Source organism: Suricata suricatta, chromosome 6 (assembly GCF_006229205.1).
Source record: "Suricata suricatta isolate VVHF042 chromosome 6, meerkat_22Aug2017_6uvM2_HiC, whole genome shotgun sequence".
In the NCBI taxonomy this organism is placed as follows: domain Eukaryota; kingdom Metazoa; phylum Chordata; class Mammalia; order Carnivora; family Herpestidae; genus Suricata; species Suricata suricatta.
In genome coordinates, this window is record NC_043705.1 from 134,436,123 (window position 1) to 134,458,196 (window position 22,074).

The window sequence follows — 22,074 nt, forward strand, 5'->3', positions numbered from 1 at the left end:
TGTTTGTTTCTGTGAACTGTCATACTCTTCTCTGTTTGGATCTGTTTGCAACATTTTTTCCTTTACGTGTTCAAATGTTGTGAGATATCTCTGAGAGTTCCTCTCCTATGAAACATTTGCTGGCGTCACTTCCTCTGAGACATCATCCTTTGCACCTTGTATGGGTAAGTTCTCCATCACGAAGTTACTCTGGCTGCACATTCAGAGCCTCTCCGCTGGTGGCCGCATCGAGGTTCTCGCCGTCAGCCGGTCCTTTACCTGCATGGAACGCTCCATGTGAATTGCACTCTCGACATTATCACCTTGTATTTCTTCACTAAGCTTTCATCTTTGTTGGCCAACTTCCTCTTCCCGCTATCTAGTTTTGTGAAATGTCATGTGGGCTTACTGCTGAAGCCAAAGAACAACGCAACTCATGCTTTGCTCCTGGGGTGTGCATCAAATAGCCCATGCCCAGGGGCCAGTCACCAACAGGCTCTGTAAGTGACATGGTCAGATACTGATCATGACACCCGTCAGTTATTTAGGTGGAGATTTGTGAAGGAAAGAGATGGCAGTGAAGTTTCTACTTTACGCAACCGCACACAGTTAATATACTGCGGTAACTGAAATTCAAACCACACTGCATTTTTTAACTCGACTGTGGTAACTGAAATTCATGCACATTGGACTCTGCAAAGTGAGGACGGCCCATATTCTAATCTCTCTCTTAATACTCCTTCTAGAATTAAAATAGAATTGTCTGTATGTAAGCCAAGTTGCATAACTGAATTTAGCAGATTTTTCTCCTATTCCCAATCAAAGTATATTTTACACAAAGTATGTTTTCTTTGTTTCTCCACCAATTTCCTCTTTGGAAACGATACATCCTAATAAACTCATCCCGACTAACATACTCATAAAGAAGGATAAAGGGGAGTCCCAGGGCCTTGCCTCCCTCCCCGACAACATGTGCAAAATACTGTCTAACGTCTCAGCAGCTATGCTGAGGACACCCCCCATTCCAACCTCCTTGTAAGATGGGGCCTCAGAATTTCAGTCTCCCCTGAAGGCAGATTCCGCACAAGAACCAGCTACTAAGTAGACACGGTTACTGAGACTTGACGTCTGTGCTAAGAGCCTCAGGCTTGCCGGCCTGGGGTCTTCTGCGGTGGGAGCAGCAGAGGGTTTCAGAGGCTCAGTCCCTCGTGCACCGCGTGCCAAGAGGCAGCCGCAGCCACGGCAGGAGATTTCCACTGGAAGAGCCCCACGTCTGCGTGTAGCACGCACGCTTGGTTGTCCAGCCCTCCTGGAAGTTATATAAGCAGCCCTACAGCCCACAGTAAATCCTTTCCGCTTTTAACGAGTTAGACTGGAAATTATTATCTGCAACAAGCATCCTGAGACCTACAGGTGTGAATTTGCCAACTGGCTCGAATGATGCTACACAGCCAACTGCTTTCTTTCCTGTGTAAATTTTCCGGAGATAAAAACAATTTAAGTGAGAGGGAAATTATCTCAGACAACAAATAAAAATCATTCTACCTCAATCCAGGGAAATATATATATATATATATATATATACACACACAGTAGAACGATTATATATGTGTGTGTGTGTGTATGTGTGTGTGTGTATATATATATATATATATATATGTTGTCTTCAGTTCATCGAACTTCTTTTTTTAATTTTTTAATGTTTATTTATTTTTAAGAGAGAGGGAGAGCAAGTGAGAGAAGGGCAAAAAGAGAGGGACACACAGAATCTGAAGGAGGCTCTAGACTCTGAATTATCAGCACAGAGCCTGACATAGGCTCGAACCCACGAACCATGGTGCCCTTCATCAAACTTTTAAAAATTAAATCACTGACCCAGAAGATTCAGACATCTTTAAGTTCAAATGTGTTTTGATTTTCCTATTCAATTAAAAAATGGCTTCCTAGGGGCATCTGGGGAGCTCAGTTGGTTGGGCATCCATCTTCTGCTGGGGTCAAGTCTCACAGTTTGTGAGTTTGAGCCCCACATGGGGCTCTGTGCTGACAGCTCAGAGCCTAGAGCTTGCTTCAGATTCTGTGCCTCTCCCCTGTTATGCTCTGTCTCTCTCTCTTTCAATAATAAATAAACATTTAAAAAATTTTAATTGGCTTCCTAAACACCTAGATTTCCAATTCCTACCATGATGATTCCTTCTTAATACTAGGACTCACTAATGGCTTACTATACAAAGCAAGCAACTCAAAACAAAGGATGGAGGTGAAAAAGACAAGAGTAAGAAATTGACTGGCCATAATTATTTCTAAAAGAGCAGATAATAAATAAATAAATTTCTTTTAAAAATGTCCTGGAGACCTTTATCTCCAGTAAAAGCTTAGGTTTATTTTTTTAGTGTAGAGTATCAAAGGCATCTTATTCTTCACCATTCTCCCCATGGTCACGTTAACTAATGCTTAACATCAGAGTTGGCCAATAAAAAGACTGATATTTTTATCCAAGTTTTGATACCAACTACCTCTGTGAGTCTAGATCAGTCATTGAACCCTGACTCTCTATTTCCCAATGCACAAAATGAGTTCTGTTGTATAAATAGTCTCCAAAATTTCTTCCAGTGCTAACTTGGTTTATTTCTATAACACTGAATGTAAAATTTAGATATGCCAGAGCAAAAAAAAAATGTCATTGGGACTATGAACTTTCTGTATGCCATCCAATGAGAGAAAATAGATACCATAAAGACAGAAGCATTCAGTTCTCTACAGGATTCCTAATAATAATGCAGTTCATTTATGGATGATAAATTTGATCATGTTCTCTTTATCAAAAACATGTGTTCAGTTAAATGAGTTATTTTTAACTAATATTTGTTGGGTAATTGCTAGCTATCAAACATTGTCAACACTCTATGTGTATGAAGTCATTTGTCACAACCCTATGGGGCATTGTCCATTTCTTACAGACAAAACAACTGGAATAGAGAAAGACAACTAAGTTGATGCAGGAAAAAGAATTTCTGAATAGAAAGTCTGGGACCCAGCCCTCACAGTTAGACTCTAGTGTCCACATATTTAATACCAACACAAGACGCTTTATTCCACACTAATGATAATGTATGAAATAATATAGAAACAAGTAAATAAAAATTATAGGTATGTGCATACTTTGAAAGATTTTTGGCATGAAAGGCTAACATCTTTCAAACGTTTTAGAATATAAGCTTTTCTTTTTCCCTTTGAGACTCTAAAAGAAAGCATAAAATGAGTTAGTCAACTCAGATAATTACTCACAGTCCTCTTAGCTTTAAATTTCTTTAGGCTAAGAATCTTTAATAGTCCTTCTCTACCTATTAATTTCCAAATTCTGTGGTGACCTCCTGCTAGAAAACACCTTGTATCTAACAAGTTACCTTCTTACCTTGTCTTCATCTTACAGCCACTACAGTGACCAAGAGAGGCTTTTCCTTCAAACAATGACAATCTTTAAATTTCCAAGTGACATATAATCAACCCTCTCCTTAGATGTTACCTTTTTGCCTGGAATATAGATGACACAGTAGTGAAAATCACCGATGGCAAACAACAAGGCAGAGTGTGGCACCCTCACACCATAGACCTCTCAATATGCAGCCATGGACTCCCTTCCATGAACTTTACATGACAGAACAATAAGTTTTTTTCTCTCTGAAGGCACCATACTTTGAGATTTTTCTGTCACATGCGGTATAATTTAGCCTTAACTATACACACAAATATTTACGTATGTTTTTAAAATATTTAAGTAGTAGAAAATTTGGGGTTGCAGAGTAATAACATGCTTTGATGATCGTTCCAGTACAAGAAATATAAACTAACTTTACCCTTTTTAATGACTGCTTTTAATCTGTTCACTTAAAAAACAATGAATAGAATGAGTGCACCCATTCAATGTTCTTTTAACCATTCCTCATTATTAAAGGTTGTTTCCCAGGTTTGGCCATTATGAACAAAACCCCCAGTCAACATCCTTGACTGTTCCTCTTTTTACACTTAGGAAAACATTTCACTAGCAACCATTCTCTGCTGTAACTTCTGAGTCCAAAAACATTCACGTTTTCCTTCCTCATGAAAACTCCAAGTTGCCTTTCTAAATATCTTCCTAGTTTATTCTCAAACCAGTGGCATGCCACTTAGAAATAGAAGTGATGTGTATAAATCAAATCTGCCATTTTTGAATTGGAAGACCCCCTGCCTCAAAACTTCTCTTTTAAAGACTAAAGTCGTCCTATACCTTTTCCTTTACTGCGTAGCATTGTTTTCAGACTTTCCATTGTCAAGGTAGCTCACACCAATGTATTAATATCCTTTCAAACTATGTCAGTCAAAACTGTTTGTATTCCCACAAATCAAGAGTTGACAGCCTTTTTAATGAAGGTTCAGATAGTAAATATTCTAAATTTTGTAGGCTAGATGAAGTCTGTTATAACTAATCAACTCTGTTACCACATCAAAAAGTCAGCCCTAGACAATATGTAAAACAATGAATGTCTATGTTCCAATAAAAGTTTATTGGGAAAAAACAGATAGTTGGCTAGATTTGACTCATGGGCTGTAGTTTGTTATAAATTGTACTCTTACTATAATTTACCTTGATCTGTAAAACAGAACTGATAGTGAGGAATTAGATGTGTCTACAGGTAAATCAGATTCAATATGGAGCCTAACATACTGTGGGTGTGCACTAATTGTTGACTAATAAATGGGATAGTTATGTATGAAGTCTGGGAATAGTCCTACACCTAACCAAAAAGGAGAATACATCAGAAAAAATATACCGCAGGAAAAAAAATTAGTAAGAGAATGTCTTCTCAGTGTTCTCACTAAGATGCAAGAATAGATGTGTTATATAAAACTGAAGTGGGAATTCATAGAAGAAAATATGTTGAAATGAATACAAAGATAAAGAGGAAGCTAGCTAAAGAACTCAAAATGCAATCACAAAATGTAGGTCTACTTTCAAGGCAATGAGGCATAGAAAGGAGATGTACCCTATCACAGACTTCTGCATTTTGTGATTACAATTGAGGTGGATCCATTTCTTTCTAAATGAACATTTATTTATAATTTGCCAAAGATTAATATTCACTCATATAAGTTTAAATTGAGTGCCTGCCATCTGCCAGACATTGAATAAAAAACTCTCCATCATTGTATCATCCAATTGCAACAACCATATGAATTCAGGAGGGTTTTTTCCTCAGTTGAACGAATCATGAAATGGTAGCTGAGAGGAGTTCAGGTAATTGTCACAATGTAGGTGTACTACTCAGAGAAGTGCTCGCTGCTCAAAGAACATGGACTCAAAACCCCTTCAGTGCATATTAAAAGCCACTTTCTATTCTCTCATGATTTTGTAAGTTGACCGGCATATTCTCCTGCTTCCTATAGTCATTACTGAGGCTACAATCATCTGAGAATTTGACTGACCCAGCACTTTCACCTGCTGAAAATTTGTCCTGGCTAATGTGTGGGAGGTGAGATGGACCTTTCAACCAGAAATACTCAGTTCTTCTCCGTATGGAATCCCTATGCTGCACGAGTTTCTTGCAGTAGGGCATCTGGGTCCCAAGTAACAAAAAAATAAAAGGTGCTAGACCTCTTGCTTCTGGAGCTAGAGCATCTTTTCCACTGCATTCTATAAACCAAGCCAGCCAAGACTAACTCAGATTCAAGAGAGGTCAACTAAGCTCTACCTCTTGAGATAAGGAGTGACAAATGTGTACCAAGAACAAAGAAATTATTGGCAGACATCTTTGGAGATAACTATCACATAATAATTCATAATAATATATAAGCAAGAAATAAACATAATACAAATTCTCACTTAAACAACAATCTAAAGTGAAACGTTCCTGGCCATTAAGCAGCTCTCCTCCATGCAATAATTCAGACACCGAAGCCTATTACAGTTTACAGACACACAATCATTTTTATCTAGCAAAAGGAGGAAAGAAAAAAAAACGCATGGAGAAGGCACCCCACTGCTTAAAAGCCTCAGAGAAAGTGATACACATCTCTTCCAATGACAATCCATAATCAGGAAACACAGAAGCATAACCAAATATGTGCAGGGTTAGGAAATATTCTTAGTCACTGGCTGGACAGCCATTCCATACATCTTGCTCTCCTCCCCTTAAAGAAACCAGCTTGGCTGACCATCTTTGCCAGCACTAGTGAGGGCAAAAGCCAGAATAAGAGCCTAGATGTACATCATTCTAGAACACACACTGTCTCCTTTATGCCTAGAAGAAAAAGGATGCCTACAGTAAAAGATTTTGTGGGAAGAAAACAAATAAACTAAGTAAAACATATGCTGTCTTAATTATTGTGATTATGACATACATTAGGTATTATGGGAGGAAAATGTGGCATCAAAAAAATAGAGAGTGGCAAAAGATGAGGTAAGAGAAATAAGAAGCCAGGTGGGGAACAGACGCTATATGTGATCATGGAAAACTACAGAAAGATTTTAAGAAAAGAACATGACAAGACTTTAAAAATATCACCCTGTCCACATTTTCCAACATAAAGATTAAACAATGGGTTCTCGATGGTCCCTTAAATTCTTTTATCAGAGCAATGGTCATGTCTTTGGGGGATAAGATCTTCTCATGAGAAGGATTTAAATTATCTCTAGTGTTGATGGCTTGTATATAATTTTCATTTCTCTTACAACCTGTCTCTGCTATTCTTTCCAATAGAGAGATCATTCTTCCTAGTAGAAAAGGCAGAAGAAAATAAAACTTGAAAAGTGTTTTTGTTTTTGTGTTTGTGTGTATATGTGGGGGAGGGGTGTTTGTGAAAAGACAGCTTGGTTTTTTTTGTTTCAGACATAACTTTATGTATCTTTTAAAACATCTATCACAGGGACGCCTGGGTGGCTCAGTCAGTTGAGCATCCGACTTCGGCTCAGGTCATGATCTCACAGTTTGTGGGTCGAGCCCCACATCAGGCTCTGTGCTGACAGCTCAGAGCCTGGAGCCTGCTTCCGATTCTGTGTGTCCCTCTCCCTCTGCCCCTCCCCTGCTCATGATATGTCTCTCTCTGTCTCTCAAAAATAAATAAATGTTTAAAACATTTTTTTAAATCTATCACATTTTTTAACATTAATTCTCACTGAAAGGACCAAGTAAGATATCACAAAGCTCTTGAGATAGGTTTGGAAGAAGAAGCTAATGGGCTGATAAGGAATGAAAGGCACGCAACCATAAAATCCCATGTCATCTCTTTGGGAAGAGTGGGGAAGTTAACTATGAGAGGTAATGGGGATGAAAGTAACCTTATCATGGTAGTCATTTCACAGTCTATATGTGCATCAAATCATCACTTTGTACACCACACACCTACATACTTTACATGTCAATGATATCTCAATAAAGCTGAAAAATGCAGAAGCGCTAAAGACTTTCTGGAAATTCATCTTATCCAAACTGTGTTTTAAGGAGGTAATGAGTATGATTTGGAAAAATATGAGAATTACAATGAAAGTACTGTCTTAGTCGTTTGAGCTGCTCTAACAGAATACCATAGAATGGGTGGCTTATAACAAAAAAAAATTTTTTTCTCATAGTTCTGGAAGGAAGGCCAATATCAAGGCTCTGGCAGATTCGGTGTCTAGTGAGAGCCCCCTTCCTGGTTCATAAAGGGCATCTTCTCATGGCATTGTCACATGGTGGAAGGGGTGAGGTAGCTCCCAGAAGCTTCTTTTATAAGGACATGAATCCAATTTATGAGGGTTCTGCCCTCATGAAGTAATCACCTCCCAAACGCCCCACCTCCTACCTAATACACTGGGAATTAGGTTTTGACATAACACAAACATTTATACTAGGTACCTAGATCCCCAGTTATGAATTTATTAGTTATGCTGGTAGGAGATATGCATGAAGGGCTGGACTAAGCAGTGACAGAGAAAAAGAGAAAAATATGAGCACTACAGAAGAAGTTGGGGAAATAGAAATAAACAGTGGGTTTCCACTCAATGAAACTTAAAAAATAATAAGGCCATGGATCCCAGTAGTCACACTTGTATTAGGAAGGTTTAAGATCCAATTGTTTTTAACAATTTAAAATAGAGGTTTTGATACAGTATCAGTATAAATGTCAAAAAAATATTATAAATTCACATCTAGTGACCATGAAAGAGATTATTGTTACATACATTTGAGAACAAGAATAGTTGGTGTTAGCTACTGATAGCAGTCTCTTAGCTACTGATTCCTAGAAACTGAGTTTTGGTACTACCTTCTAAGCATGAGTTAATAAAATTTCTCACATATATGGAATTTATTTGCTTGAGGTTTTAAGTATAGGCTGTGTGTGTGTGTGTGTGTGTTTATGTGTCTAGGTTGGTGAGTGTGTATGCATGCACAAGTGCATACACATACATACACATATGCATTCTTTTCTTGGCTGATGTAAGAAAAGAAACTAATCAGAAATAAACATTATAAATATTATTGACTCAAAACTATCCAACTTACTAGTTTAATACCCTAGAACCCTCAGCACAATAATAACCAAATTGTTCATAGCATGGAGAATGTATGTTCTTTCACAGTAAAAATTGTCACCTAACAATTTTTTTTCTATTGCTGTCGCTTGACATTTACTTGTACTCCAGAGGATTACTGCACAGCCGAAAAAGCACATAGTTAACTTTTTCTATCCCACAGTCACAAATTCATACAGATCAAAGCTCTGACTACTGAGTAAGAAGTAACATTTGGACATGATCATAAAAGTAAAGTCCTTTAAACTCTTTTATGAAATTTGAAGTTAATAAAAGTCACATGAAATAATCCCCTGCATGTAGAAACCTACTGATTTACATTTTAATGAAAACGGAGCAATACTTAGAAAAAAATAAACTTTAAAAAGCCTATGAAAATAAATTCATTTCAGAATCCAGGTCTGGAGTTCTGAAAATTCTTCTGGTCTTTGAAAACACATACTCTCAGAAATTCTTCTGAGACCTAGAATTCGTAGACCTACTTCGTTCTTCCTATCCGTACTTCTTATCTCTTGTTTTTTAATCCTAATTTACAGCATTTGTCAAGCCCAGATAGGATGAAAGTAATGTAAACAGGCAGCTATGGGCAGATTTTGTTGTAAAAATAGAAACTAAAGGCTTGGAGCTGTATCTGAATCTCATTTGCTTGGCAGTGATGTAGATGTTCAGACAGGACAAACTTTCACTGGAAGGTATAGCTATAAATAAAAATGTTCCAAAGACAAAGTAACAAAATGGCATCTCTTCCCTTGTGAGCCAACAGTGGACCTGGATCTTTTCCTCCTCTCTGTTACTCAGACTCAACTTGGGTTTCCTGATGGCTGGATAAGAGACATTTAATAAGTCCTACTTATAACCTGGAGCAAAATCCCTCACTATTAAGATGAACTGACCCATTTTATAAGTAGTCATGAATTTAATTTAAAAGGAGGAGAACTTAATTTTTTTTAATGTTTATTTATTCTCGAGAGAAAGAGAGACAGAGCACGAACAGGGGAGGAGCAGAGAAAGAGGGAGACACAGAATCTGAAGCAGGATCCGGGCTCTAAGCTGTCAGCACAGATCCCGATGTGGGGCTCAAACTCACAAACCAAGAGATCATGACCTGGCTTAACCAGCTGAGCCACCCAGGCACCCCACCTTTTTTTTATGTTTATTTATTCTTGAAAAGTAGAGGAATTTAAAGGCAATTCATTTTTTTAAAGTTCATTTATTCAGTTTGAGAAAGAGAACAAAAATGGGGGGTGGGGCAGAGAGAGAGGGGGAGAGAAAATCCCAAGCAGGCTCCACACCATCAGCCCAAAGCCTGATGCAAGTCTTGAAGCCACCTGAGTTGTGAGGTTGTGACCTAAGCCAATGTCGGATAATCAACTGAGCCACCCAGGCACCCCTAAAGGCAATTCAGTGAGTAGTTGGTTGCAATGAAGGACTTGGGGATCAAAAAAAAACCTTCTATTGGCCAAGGACCCATCTCTGTCAACTCTAGCTCACACAGGGTAAGTCAGTGGCCTGCTCTGTGTTCAAGTGCCTTGGCTGTCTTCCCCAGGGCAATAATCATTTCAACCCATTTTTACTGGGATAAAAAATCTTTCAGATAACTGACTGTCAAGCGATTTTAAGGGGCATTCTTGCTAAAAGAAATTATAAATCATAAAGAACGAATAATGTTATCCCTCTTTTTGGGGGAGAAGACCATTCTTTTCAACTGGAAATATATGTGGTCCATATATTTTAAGAACTAGAAAGCTGAACAATGACAGATGGTGATAGAAGAAAGGAGAAGTGATATCAGAGGTTGATGGCAGATTAAGGCAGCAGATTCAGGATGTGACCAAAAACGCCCATTATCTAGACATACCAGCACATTGAACTACCCTGGTGCAGATGAAGAAGTTGACTGAGAGAGTCCCTTGTTTTGGCCTCCAGCCTGGGAGCTCTGGAAGCAATCAGAACCCAGGCTCCTCACCCAAAGCTGCCTTCCCAGACTTTCAAAAGGCACACTCTCTTCCACCCCTTTTATGAGAATTAAAATCTCATATCCTTTTTTTTATTTGTTTGTTTATTTATTTTTAATTTTTTTAAATAGTTTATTGCCAGTTGGTTTCCATATAACACCCTGTGCTCTTCTCCACAAGTGCCCCTCTCCTGGACCACCACCCCCCCTTTCCCTTCTTCCCTCATATCCTTTTTTAAAATACAGAAATACGTACAAATAATGGTAGTTCTTCATTTTAGGAATATAAATAATATACTAATGTAATGCTTCTTTGCCCTTCTATGAAGGTCTTCCAATATTGAGAGGTCAGTGGGTGTGGCCTTCCAAATGATGGCAGATGCTAATTTAATTAGCTGCTATGCCACTTGAGGTTGCCAGGAAAGGTAGATTGGATGGAAATTCCCAACTATAGATTCTGACTGGGGATTCAGCCCTACAGGTGCTCATTTCTCCACCTCACAGCTGACAAATTTCCCATCTCACCAAAAAAAAAAATCTGATGCCATCACATACTCACTTTTACATTTTCTTTGATGTTTATTTATTTATTTTTAGAGAGAGCATGAACCGGAGAGGGGCAGAGAGAGAGGGAGAGAGAAACCCAAACAGGCTCTGCGTGGTCAGCGCTGAAGCCTGATGCAGGATTTGATCTCATGAACCTCGAGATCATGACCTGAGCTGAAATCAAGAGTAGGACAATAAACCGACTGTCACCCAGACACTCCAACTTTTATGTTTTTTTTAAATAGAAGTAGAGTTGATATGTAATATTATGTTAGTTCAGGTATACAACACAGTGATTTGACAATTGTATACACTACAATATACTCACCACAGTAAGTTTGGTTATTATCTGTCACCAGAAAGTTATTATAATATTATTGAGCATATTCTTTATGCTGTACTTTTCATATCCATGACTTATTTCTTTCATAACTGGACGTTTACAAATCTTAATCCTCTTTACTTATTTTGACTATTCCCCCAACCCCGGCAACCACTAGTTTGTTCTTTACATTTATGAATCTATTCCTTTTACTGTTGATTGCTTATTTTGCTTTGCCTTTGATTTTTAGATTCCACATATAAGTGAAATCATATAGTACTTGTCGTTCTCTGTCTGATTTATTTCACCTAGCATGATACCCTCTAGGTCCATCCATGTTGTCTCAAATGGCAAGATTTCATTTTTCTTTATGGCTGAGTAATAGTCCATTGCCCCATTTCTTCTATTTTGTTTTTGATGTTTTTTTTTTTATTGGAGTGTAGTGGACACACAACATTACATTAGTTTCTGGGGTACACAGTAGCGATTTGACAAGTCTACATGTTATGCCATGCTCACCACAAGTGTACCTACCATCTGTCACCCACAATGTTATTACAGACCATGGACTGTGTTCCCTCTGCTCTGTCTTTTATCCCCTGAATTCCTCATTCCATAACTGGAAACCTGTATCTCCCCTCCCCTCCATCCGTTTAGCCCACTCCCTATGCCTGCCCCTCTGGTAACCATCAGTTTGTTCTCTTACACCACATCTTCTTTATGGGTTTATCTATTGATGGACACTTAGGCTGCTTCCATACATACCCACTTTTAAATCTCTATCCTTCCTGTTGCCTTAAAGATGAATTCCAAAGTTGACGCTCCATATGTAGTTCCTCAGAACTGACCCCAACTTGTCATTTCCACCTGACCTCCCAAAACTCACATCTTTCTCACCAAATGTAGGCTCCAGCTAAAATGACCCTCCCCTTCCATTCATAACTTCATCTGTACTATCATCATTACTAGGAATAAAATAGACTTCTTTGCTCCTTGTGGCAGAACACATGCTCCTTTGTCATGTCCCTGCTTAAAGTTCGTACCTTTTGTTGTGACCTCCCCAATGACTCTAAGCAAAAATAGTCAGCCTGTCCTCTACTCCCACGATATGTGTCTATAGCATTGTGGCAAAGCTGAAACTGGCCTTTACATACCCTCATGTTCAGGATTTAGGATCTTCCCATTTATCATGTACAAAGCATTGTGCTAGATACAAAAGAAATACCGGCATAAGAAACACACAATTTCTGTCCTTAAGATGCCAAAAGGCTTGTACATAAAGAGCTATTAAATGTCAGCATAATATAATAAGAATCTCCAAAGATGTAATCAATAGAGTCCAATGATGAACATAATTACATCTTACAAGACGATCTTGAATTTGAGGTAAGCCGGGAAGCTTAAGTAAACCTAGTCAAGGTGAATTGGGTTAAGGGAGAGGAGGAAATGAGTCTGGGAAAAATAGAGTCCTCTCATGGGCTTGGAGCATAGAAAGGTTAGGGAGATGAAGCAGAAAGCTTTCTGAGCACGGTCATGCAGTCTTAAGAAATTTATGTCTTATTTCCATAGCAGCCAAAAACCTTTAAAAGCATTAGAGCAAGGGAATCTAAGGATCAGAGTCTCCCTAAATTCAGGAAAAGATTCCTGTGAAACTTTCAGGGATTGAGAAATTATCTGTGCCAACTTTAAAAGGCAGAAGAAATATTATGAGCACCAATTTATATTGTTTGATTCAAATTAGTTTGTAACTAACAAGAATAATTGTCCCCAAATGATTCCACAAGTTGATTCAGCAGAGGTAATATAAATAGAAAATTAAAAATTTTTTAATTGTACTATTTGGCCATTAAAAGTAGATAAAATAACATATGCGCATGTTTGAATTTTGATAAACAGAGAAAGAGGCTGTTGCAATATTATGTCAATACAAACCATATATTGAGTTGGCATAATTTAAAAAAATCAGTTAAGCAAACCAATTAACACTAAGTTAGTGAAGCAACTAGTACTATAAAACTTCTTTATTAAAATTTTTTTGTTTAATTTTCAACTGGAAATCATAGTTAGGGAGTCTCTTCAAGCTCATAGTGTTAGAAATATAGCCAAATGCAAAACAAATATACCTCTAAATTTCTGCCTTAACTATTACACCCTTAGATTAAACATTTGTAAGGGTGCATGAATGGTTCAATTGGTTAAGAGGCTGAGTTCGGTTCAGGTCATAATCTCATGGTCTGTGGGTTCGAGCCCCATATTGGACTCTGTGCTGACAGCTCAGAACCTTGAGCCTGCTTCAGATTCTGTGTCCCTCTCTCTCTCTGCCCCTCCTCTGATCATGCTCTGTCTCTCTGTCTTTCAAAAATAAATAAAACACATTAATTTTTTAATTTTTAAATTAAATATTTATATTCAAAATAATGGTTCCAAATAATATTTTCATATATTTTACTCTGCAGAAGTTAACATGGTAGTTTGTTCTAATATATCTTAAACATAATTCCCTTCTCAAAAGGACAAAGTAATGACTTTTGAACCCAGTGGGAAAGCAAATCTTCAGATAGAAAGCAAAGATTAGGCAGATGGACTTTATCAGAAAAGAAATAGAGGCCTGAAAGAATGATGAAGACTTCTCGGCAAACAGGAAACACTTTAATTTTGCAAGTCTTCAGCCGATAATTTTACTGATACCCAGTAACATACATTTAGTCACAGGGCTGTGGAAAATGACTTTTTTCATTCAATTAATTGCACTTCAAGCCTTGACCAGCCTATTTTTAACAGTAACCACAGCTGCTATGTTCATGATCAATCTAGAAATAAACGTAGTGCTCTGTCAGCTCTTTGAGTTATAAATATTGGTTTCCGCTATCTACAAAGAAAAAGTAATTGTATTAAATCATTGGTGCTAAAGAAAACAAGACTAAAAATTCGACTCATTTTCCTCCTGAACTCCAGGAACATATGTCAATCCTAACCCAGGATTAAACTAGAAAACTTAAAAGTTAGCAAAAAAATGTTATATCACTTCACCTCCACTAAATTTTCTCTGGTTAAGAAGACAAAGTAACCATTAAGGGAGGGACATTTGTCTCCTGAAGGCATGGCTTTGCAGCCATTAACTCAGCATGCCATTAACCCGGACAAGAGTTTGCAGAGAATTATCTAAGGAGATCTATGTATGCATTCACACTTAGACATATAAAAACCATATAAATAGGCACCAAACTGCATACTCAGAAATTTAAAGAAGTCACACACAACTGAAATGGCCAAAAATATATAATTTAATAATGTTTCTGTAAAAGGGTTTTTTTAGAACAACATCAGTTGGATCTATCATACCAAGATCTCTATCAAAACAATTTCCAAGTAGACAGTTGAACAAAAAATCACGTAGACACAGCACGATGACTGAGAACTGCATGAAAAGTACTGAGTGCATTGTGTACATGACATTAAGAAAGGCTGCTATTATTAATGACCAATAATATGAATATTATTACAATGAATACTACAGTATGCTTCTGGTGTTAATGACCTCTTCCCCAACAATGTCAAGGTCTTCACCTGGAACAAGAGAGTAGCATCTCAGTGAGATCTTCTTTCCGTGAAGTCTGCCGGCTCTCTACATTTCATTGCTTATTTGTACATTCTTCGCTCCTCCACACCAAACTGATCACTTTCTTCTATTTAACCTACGGGATGTGTGCTGTTATTATCTGTCAGAATTGCTCAAAGTCCAATTTTTAAAGTATATGCCTTCTGCCTCAACCACTAATAACTCTTGCTTTCTATTTCTGTTTGTCTTGACATTGCCTTTTTTGTTTCTAATCACAACAATTAGAAAATCTGTGCAACACTGAAATCATGGGCAGTACAACACCCTTGAGTAACTTGCTTGGAATGCAAATGTGTTTTGCTAATGCGTTCTGCTATGACTGTCAAAGAAGGAATTCTGTATTTTTTCATAACTTCAAAATCATAAAATAGATATCTTTTGAGGGTAACTTAAAATATCTTTACATCGGTCAGAAAACTTTTTGTCTCTCATTGTGTCCTATCTCGAGTCACAGAAGTGGCTGAAGTTAAAACCTATTCCTTATGAGGTTCTTTCAAAATCCCAAATCTACCATGTATAGGTAAAATATTAAAATATTTTCTTTGGGAAAGGAACTATGTTTGTTAATATCTGTTACATAACAAATATAACATCAACATCTGTTCCACACCAATTACCAACACACCTTTGTTGAACACTGCAACACTTGCATACAGAGCAACAATTATGCATAAATCACTGAGATGTTATACCAAAAAAATGCAAGGTAAGATCTGTTCCCTTATTAAGTTGATAATCTGTTTATAAAGATAAGAAACAAATTCACAAAAAGATAAACAACATGAATGCCAAGTGAAGGGTATCAAGCTTTATATGTACACAGCATCATTATCATGTTTAATTCACACATGTTAACCTTATAAGATAAGCAGCTCCATATTAAAAAATACAAAGTAAGGTCCAGAGACATGAAATCACTTGCTTGAAGACGTAGTTAATAAGCAGTTGGGGTTATTTTTAAGTTCTTTCTTTGATGAATTGAGTTCCTTGCACTGTATCTCTCTACCAGTTAGGGTCTAGTGAGGGAAATAGAGACAATGCCAAAAAGTCCCATAGAAGGAATTTGACTTGTAGTTACTGATTGCAAGAACTTAAAGGTCAACTGGAAAGGTGAGGCATGCCTGAGATTAGCAACAGCCAGCATCCCACTAGGTCTGGAAGGACATGGAGATGGTGTAATGATGTTGCCTCCGCCCAGTGGTGTAGCCCAGGGCTGTCTGGAAAGAACTAGCCTTAGTAAGAAATGCCTGTTAGGGTTGGGACTATAAAGAATAGTTGTCCTGGAGGAAGTAAGCATCTAAGTAAAGTCACCACCTGAAGCATGTGGCAGAGAATGGAGAGGGAATAAAAAGAAAATAAAACAGTAGAACCAAAGAATGAAAACTTAGTAAATTTACTTCCAAGCAGTTAACCTGATAGAACACAGAGGTAACCTAGTGGGAAAATCAGATCAGGAGTTCTTAGGACATCTTGGTGATTAAGCCATTTGTTCTCAAGCTGGTCCTCAGAGATCTTTCCCCAAAGCTTACACATTCGAGCTACATCATGAATTCTCTTGCCAGTTATATTTTCCTAAGTGATCTCTTCACCTTCTCCTAAAGAAATGTTTTCTTTATAATATGATCTTAAATTTCATACTCCAGCCTGATTTCTCCTTTGGGCACCAAGATCTGGAAGGAGTGGCAATATTTTGAAATAGAAGAGATGGTATTCTAGGGATGTGGTGGGAAATTTAAAGTCAAAGAAGAAAATAAGAACTAGGGCAACAAAAACAATTATGGATACTTAACAGTATAAAATGATCTTCCATATGCTTCTAAGTTGTGATAAATATGAGAAAAATTAAAAGGGGGAGAAAATAATAAATGGAAACCTACATTGTTTAGACTGGTCAGAAGGGCAAGGAAGGTCTTTTGGAAATTCAGCTGAACCAGAGAGATGAGAAGGGACAGATTCCAAAAGACCAATATTTGGACAAAGGCAAGAAGAGAGAGTCAGGTGAAAAATAAATATATTTCGGACAGAAGTGCAGCACATATGAAGGCTCCAAGATGAGAAGTCTCATGGTAGGCTTAAAGGACCAAAAATTTCCTGTGTTAGAGGAAACTGATGAGGTAACAGAGATAGGCAGGGGTGAAATGATGAGGGTCTTGCAGGTTGACTACCATCTCTAGGCCCACTTATAGCTTGGATCTTGATGGTTTTTCACCATCTACCTCAATCTTTCCTCTATGGGTTGATCTTCTATCATTACACCCCACATACCCTATGCTAATGCTGGAAGATTTTCTTGTCTTATCTCCCCTTTCTCTGCCTTGCAGTCTGTCACTCACCTTTCATGCACCAAACCAAAAATCAAGAAGAGACAGTTGGTCCATTCTCTGATTCCCTCCAGTATAATACTTGGTTCATACCTGTAGTCTGATGCTTGCTGCAGTGGATTTGTAACTTCTCTATGCTACTAGAATATGATGGCCTCTAGTTCCTTAACCATACATTATTCATCTTCATATCCTCCATGCTCAGTCTTGGCAAATATTAATAAATGTTCCTTGAAGAATGGAAATATTTGTAGACAAGAGATAAATATTAATGAGCTACAATATTGCATGTTTAGACAGATGTAAGGTATATGGATTACATCACAAAGAATAATAATCATCAATTCCATCTTTTAAAATCTCTGCAGACAGGCTGAAATAATTTGCATTTCTCTGAGCTGAGAGAATCTTGTACTCTTTCTTGGTACTACCTTAAGAAAACAAATGATTCTTTTGAGCCTTTCTGAGTCTTTGAAATATTAACATAATGTCTTCTATTGCTTGCATTTGATTCCTGCTCTCCATTCCCCATTTTCATAGTTCTTCACATACCTTCATTATTTGGATGATATTCAGCAAATGAGGACAGCTGAGATGGTAAAGCAGACAGAACAGAGGCCTAACTACTTCCTCCCTCCTTGCCAAACTATATGAAAGGCAAAGACTTCCATCACCATCCAGTTCCACCAAAATACTAGCATTGGAGGGTTTCTTCCATTCTACATTATATCCCTCTGTAAGTGACAGGTAGAGCTACCAGGTGACCTGACCCCTGGAAGAGGGAGAATCCATAAATGTCAGCTTGGATGGAACTCAGAAACACAGAAGAACACAAGCCAAGAGCAATGCTGGTGAAAGGGTCATGCCAGGCACCAGGAAAAAGAAGCTACTTGGGTCCTTAACACAGCCAAGGCTCAGGAGTGAAAATGAGTAAAGGAGATCTCATTGAAAATGGAGTGAAGGGGGAACTCCCCTGAAGGGGGAGCTCTTGCACAAGTACCACTAGGTGCAGCCAGCAAAACCAGTAGGAAGAAGGAAGATAATTCTTATCTTGAGGAGGGAGGGCACTTTTCACATAGGAATTTTATCTCCTGCTTTTAAGAAGAGAGATCTCTTCTTTCTTGCGTCAGCAACAGCACACTAGCCACTGCTTGCAGCCAATGAGAAACCACCACCACCTCAAATGCCTGCTCTTCTCCAGTGAAAGTTAATTCAAAACAGCCCTCTCTGGGGGCGCCTGCGTGGCTCAGATGGTGAAGCATCTGACTCTTGGTTCCAGCTCAGATGATGATCTCATGGTTCTTGAGTTCAAGTCCAGCATAAGGCTCTGCAATGACAACACAGAGCCTGGTTAAGGCTGTCTCCCTCTCTCTGCCCCTTCCACTGCTTGCTCTCTCTCTCTCTTTCTCTCAAAAATAAACAAATATACATTAAAACAAACAGAAAAGCTCTCCCTAAGTTCTTCCTAAAACCTAATAAAAGTTGATCTTGCTTTTTCTCTTTGGATTTGCCTGTAGTTTGTCACAGTTTGTTTTTCCCAAATTGCAATTCTTCAGCTATTCCCCAATAAACTCATTTTGTCAATAAAATAACTGGCTATTGTATTTTTAAGGTTGATACAGGCTTCCCTTGGGTGGCACCAGGGCGTCTATAGCCATTGGCTGGGTTTCCATGCCCTCATTCCTTGATGTTGGTCACAGAGGACGCAGGATACCCCGCCCCCCACAATGCTGTTTGAACTCTCCTTATTGACCACCAGGTATGGTCCTCACACGCGAAGACCCACAAATCTTTGGCAAGGCCAAATCCCATCAAACTCCTTCCTACTCCCAAGAAGCCAGGACACTTTAACCTAGTCTTTCAGCAACTCAGAGTCGAGATTTTTTTTTCCTTTTCCAATTGGTTGTTATGACAAATTCCATATCTTACCACCCTCTGGAATTTTCCCTACTGATTCTCAAGAGCATTTCCTCTTACAGAAAAATCAAGGTCTTACTAGACATTACTGATTCTCTCTCACATGTTCCTGGCACAACAATCACAACTTCACTCCCAGCAAAGTGGAAACATCCTTGGTCACAGAAGGGACTGATACAAACATGTACAGAAGACAAAAGTACAATGATTAATAAATAACATTTCAAAAGATTATGTCCTTATGTATGGAAGTTCTCAGCCTTATTACCCATCCCCAAAATGGAGATACTATCAGCTTTCTCTGCTTCATGAGATTGTTGTGACAGTCACAAGAAATAATGCTTGAAAATATGTAAATGGAGTCTCATCTTAGGCAGGGATTTAGTTCCTAAATAACAAAATAAAAACCCTATTTGTTTTTTAAAAAAATTACACTTGAAAACTTCTTCACTTTTCAATAGCAGATAACATGTTTCGTGCCTAAAACTCTGTGCCATCATTCTTAGGCACACTACATGTTGAGAACCACTGAGCTAGATGGAAACAGAAAACAAAAGGAAAATCTATATGCAGATTTTCAGACATTGAACCCATTTTGTATTTAAGAATACTATCAAGCCACAGACAATGACCAGAAAAAAGATGAAAAATTTACATGCTCTTTTATGCCTACCCAGCTTAGTCTAATTGGCTTAATATTAAGCCACTATATCAATAGACTGGCAGGGGAGGGGAGTTTGTAAAGATTCGAAAAACAAATAAACAGTCCATTATTTTCAGTGATGACCCCCATATCAGGGAGACACCTCTGCCACGCCTTAACACAGGGTGCCGAACAAGTCAGCTCACAGTGTAGCATCATGACGTAATGGCCAGTGACTGGGCTTAGACCAAGCTCGTCAGCCAATATCACTGCTCCTCTCTGAAAGGGCCCAAACCAAGGCTCTGTTGTCCACAGCCAAGCCGACCCTCTCGCCCTGGGCTACACCTCTTACTATGTGAAGACATTGGCCCCAGCAGTTTAACAACTTCTTACTCTTAAGAGCTAATTTTCTTTAAGACTCAGACACCAATAACTCATCTCTCATTCTAGTGCCAGGCCGATGGTCACAGCCTGTAGGAGCCCCTAGCAGTGTGGACACAGCTGGCAGGCATTTTTATCTAATCACAACCACCTGACACAGAAGACTTATGGAGTTTTCTAGTGCCTTTTATCCGGAATACTTCAGATGAGTGCAGGAAAGCTGAAAGTAAAAGCTTCTTGGAAATTCTACCTTAAAGCACTAGCCAGACCTTTTAGAACTGGAGTTAATTCTTTCCATATCAGTGGGAAAATATGGTGATGCATGCCCTATGTTTTGCAATCACTGCCCCTCTGCTGTGCTATGTAAACAGAGATCCATCATATACAAACCAGTGAGTTCGCTTTACCTTAAAGTAAAAACTTGTTCACTGAAGATCTAATGGCCATTAGGAATATGGTTCTTCCAAATCTCATAGCTCTGAATTTTCTCTTAACCAATATAGGAAGGATGTAAGCTCTGAGGATCAAGAAATACGACCTGCACATTACCAAAACATAAATGGCTAAGAGGTTAGAGACAGGGACGAGGAAGGTGGATGTTGCTTCAAGTAACATAAAGAGGCAAAGAAATTGTTGTATTAGTAGAACTGTTCTGTGTCTTGATTGAAGTAGTGGCTACACAAATCTACGCATGTGATCAAATCACATAGAGCTTTATATACACACAACTAACTGAATGTACGTAAAACTAGGGAAATCTGAATAAGTTTTTTCAATTGTCCTATTGTTAATTTTCTAGTATTGATATTGTCTCTAGTCTGCAGGATATTACTAGGAGGGTAACTGAATGAAGGATGCATGGAAACCACATTCTAAACCCTCGACATCTTTCTTTTTGCTAATTAGTAGTCATGGTTTATCATATTCAAATTCATTTCTACAGTATCAGAAACTATATGAGAGCCATTTCATTGTGTTAGCAGGAATGCTTAAGACTTATCTCACTTTCTGCACAAAGGTCTCTACAATAATAAGTCTAGTAGATTTATAACCTTTCAACTTCATGCCTGATTGACTTTTAGTCCAGTAATATCCTATAGCACTTGTTCTCCAAGTATAGTTTTTGAGCTATCAGTATTAAGAATCTTGTTAGCAATGCAAATAATCTGTCCTCAGGCCTCCTCTTGCAGGGCTGAGGAAGGGCAAGAATCTGTGTTTCAACAACAAACCCTCCAGATTATTTTGATGCACGTTAGGTTTGAGAACCACCACTGTAAATTCTCATTGCTATGAGATATCTGGCAAACATTCATATTTACAAAGAGAAAAGAAACAAGGCCACAATTTTAACCTCTGGTGTAGGTTAAATTTTAGCCTCTGGCCCTCTCTCTCTATTGCACTTCCCTCCACCATCTTGAATTCCTGATACGCCCTGAAGACCCAATCCCATCATACCAGTTCACAGAATTCCAGCTTTCTCATTCTAGAATAATTCCTAGAGGCTCCATCAAAAAATTGGAAGTAAACAAAATTGAATTCACCGATACATAATTCCGTTCAATTAATGTTTAAAAACTGTCATCTTGGTGATGGGAAGTGCTTTTCACATCTTTACATTATAACCTTCCCAATAAATATTCATTGATTATACTTTTCAGGTATCCCTGTTTGACTCTAGAATTTTGAAAGAAAAACTGGTGATTGTCAAGACTAATGATGTACTCTGGCATGGACAATTCAAATCAAATAATCTCAGTGTTATTTCTGTTGAACGTAGAGTCAAGCACAGGAGTTTTTGTTTGTTTTGTTTTGTTTCTTTGGGAGACAGTAGATTTTCTTCTTAATTA